Raw genomic sequence first — 3,498 nt, forward strand, 5'->3', positions numbered from 1 at the left:
TTAAAAACAATTTTATATGCTCTACTGAAATTTTTGCTAATTTTGAGTTGTCTGAAATGTAACCTTTTTTTTTAAGAGTACAGTTTTATTAAAATATTTGACTCAAATGTCAGTCTCATACATACATGATACATCGCGTTGATAGAAAAGTGACACAATTAAAAAGTTGGTATTTTTGAGATAATAATAGGAAGCCTATCCTTTAAACGTAAATACATTTTTGTGAAAGAATGATGGAAAAGTTACAACTCTGATAAGATATAAATTTAATTACAACCCTATATTAGAATTGCAGTGTTTGCAATATTGAAAAGTTACTAATTTTAAATTATATCGCTTTTCTATGAATGCAACAATATGTTAGTGTACATTATATTATCACAAATTACCGTGGCTATAATGTGTAAATTACATTAATTTCACTTTCTTTATAATAATATTTTAAGAACACAGAAAACAAAAAATTTATCTCATTTCACAACGAAAAAATCTGGATAATACTATACGTTCCTTCTTCTTTACCACAATGCGGTACAAAAACTTGCAGAATCCAACGATTAAGGAAAACCGTGGCAGGTGCAATTGGAGGTACCTAAAGACTTGTTCCCGACAATTCCGGACAGGTGGCCGGAAAGCTTTGCTGGTAAGTGATTTCGTTTCACCTTTACGTCCCTTAGTTTCTGCCCAGAAGCCAATTTTGCGGTTGTAACGGTCGAATTCGTCTGACATGACGCGCGCGGAGAATCTGGCTGACAATGCCAATATACCATAATATCAAGTCAACCATGCAAAATTACGCATTGTGCATTACATAGAACGATACAGCTTATTTTTCATAAAAACATAATAATAATACGCATATTTTACTTAAAAAAGTATCTTCGAAGTCGATGCGTGTCTCATATAATTTTTCTTTTTTAACGTCAAAATTTTTTGTCAAAATGTATTAAGTATGTACATATAACGAAACAGTTCAATAAAGTCAATATTTATATTTAACAATACTATTTTATAGTTCAAATAAAAATTTTCTCATTTTATCTTAATTATTTTTTAAAAACATCTACATATTGCCGTAAAACTTTTTGTATTACTTTCACACACAAATATAATTTAGAAAAACCTGTAATTTTTTTCATAATTTTAACATTTATTTAAAAAATACATATAATATCCTTAAGACAAGTATATTTACAAAATGTTTCTCGAATTTTGTTATATATTTCACACACATTACAAAAAATATTTTAATACAACTATTTCGAACCAATAAAAACTACCGTTTGCATCAATTACGATTTATATTGCAGTTGCGTCGTGAATATACTTAGCGGGTTTGAAGATATCGTTGCGCGAATGTTGCGATATCGTTTGCGGATGCTATTCATCGATGACCGAACGGCAATACGTGCGTTATAAAGTGCAAACTAAGTTGCATCTCGCGTCGCCAAATTTGCAAGTAAATTAATGCAAACTGACTGCTGTCGTTGATGTATAATAAAAAATCCCGACATTGCATACGAAATATCCATGATCCCAGAGCGCGCGATCCTAATTGGACGATCCATTTGCATATCAATCGATAAGTTTTGCAATCTTTCTGAAATTTATTATATTATTCGATCGAGATTTGGCTACATGTGCAGTAGCGCGGCGTTGTCTTGCAATATTATATTATGCAATATTATGCAATATTATATTATGTAATATAACAATAATATTACAGCTCGACGATACCAATCGATTGATTTTTACAGAAACTCGACGTTAGTTTCAATTAATGTCAAAATATTTATATTTATAATGTAACGACAGCTTCTCCGAAATAAACTTGAAAAATCACCAAGATAATTTGTCAAAAAAGATTTCTGTATTTTTGTATTTCAATGTCATCCGCGTCAGACTTTAAACGTGAGTGGAAAAGACAACGTACTAGGCTTAATCTTTGTTAATTGTCGAAATCGTGGGCGAGGATACCACGCGAAGCCGCGACGATTATCTCCGCAGTTTCTTTTTCTTTCTTTCTTTTTTTTTTTTTTTTTCATATTCCATGTCCTCGATGCGGCACGTAGAAACACGCGCGTTCACTGTAGCTGTGCTTCTATGCAATCTCTGTTGCTAGGCGCACCTCAGACTCAGTCCACCGGCAATATTTTTAGACGATACGCTCACATGTCGCCACTGGTTCTTGAATGAATTAGAGACAGGTCCCATGAACCTGCTTTCTCTTAATGAAAGCACAGTTGTTCAGATTGCCGCCAAAAATGTTTACTAATATCATTCGAATCTGTGTTGTATACATATTTTCAAAAATAAATACTTGTAGTTAAAAAACTTTCAGTTCAATAAATTAAAACAAAAAAAATGTGAAGACTCAATAGATTAAACATCAAGAACTTAGAATTTTATTAAAAGAACGTTAGATTTTTTTTTTATCAATATATGCGTTTATAAAATTTATTTATCCTAGCACGATTCGTTAGTCCTCTTGTGAGTTTCTTCATTTTTCATTTTCAATTTTTAACATTTGTCGAACGATATTATAAAAATACAATAATTTAAAATTATTTTACTGTTACAAAAAAAAATATTTATATAAATATTATATTTTATTAAATAACTTTACAAATGTGTATACAAGAACATTAGCCAGTGCGATCAGTGCTTAATTTTCATCGGAAGTAGCAGTTCCGTTACCGAATCTTCGTTGAGGGAATCGATGCATAAAGTTCGATTCGGTGGACACTCACAAAAATGCGCGGAAATTGCAGCGTGCACTCGACTGCATCTCCCATAATAGGAAATAAATGGGTAGTTGTCGGAGTGATCCTTTTTACTTGTCGCTACGGTGGTGATTCGTCATTATTATATCCAGTGATTTATGTGTTTACAATATATAAAAATATAGAGTAAAAATATATAGGATGTTAAAGTTTACTCGCACGCATTAAGACGGCGCCCGTTACAACTTAAGTGGACCGCCTTCTTAGTAAACGCAATGTGCACGAGACTTCCGCTTTATTATGAGTGATATGCAGTGCAGAAGATTAAAAAAGAATTATAACAGGATAAATTCAAGGATAATTGTTATAATTTGTCCAACGATTCTAAGATGATTATCGTATCACATCGCGACAGATATCGCGACAGATATATATATAAAGTGCAAGTAGTTTTACAATTGTCGATCCGACTGTTGCTAAGCTGTAAAGAGTCCTCGAAAGAACCTTGACTCGGTAATTTGAACCTTCCTGTGATTTGCTTAAACTGGTAATTTTATAGTGTTTTGTGAAAGAGAAGGATAATATGCTTTTAATTTAAATACACTATAGATTAAGGATGTTTAGTACTTATTTTTTAAATATTAGAAATTTAACAAAAATTTTACAGATATTCTATTATTATATATAAAGTATCTATGCACAATTCTCTTATTAGTTTAAAAGTTATTTAATTTTTTTTCTTGATTCTTATATAAGATTATGATTTAATAAAAAA

Source organism: Trachymyrmex septentrionalis, unplaced genomic scaffold (genome assembly GCF_001594115.1).
Source record: "Trachymyrmex septentrionalis isolate Tsep2-gDNA-1 unplaced genomic scaffold, Tsep1.0 scaffold29, whole genome shotgun sequence".
Lineage (NCBI taxonomy): Eukaryota > Metazoa > Arthropoda > Insecta > Hymenoptera > Formicidae > Trachymyrmex > Trachymyrmex septentrionalis.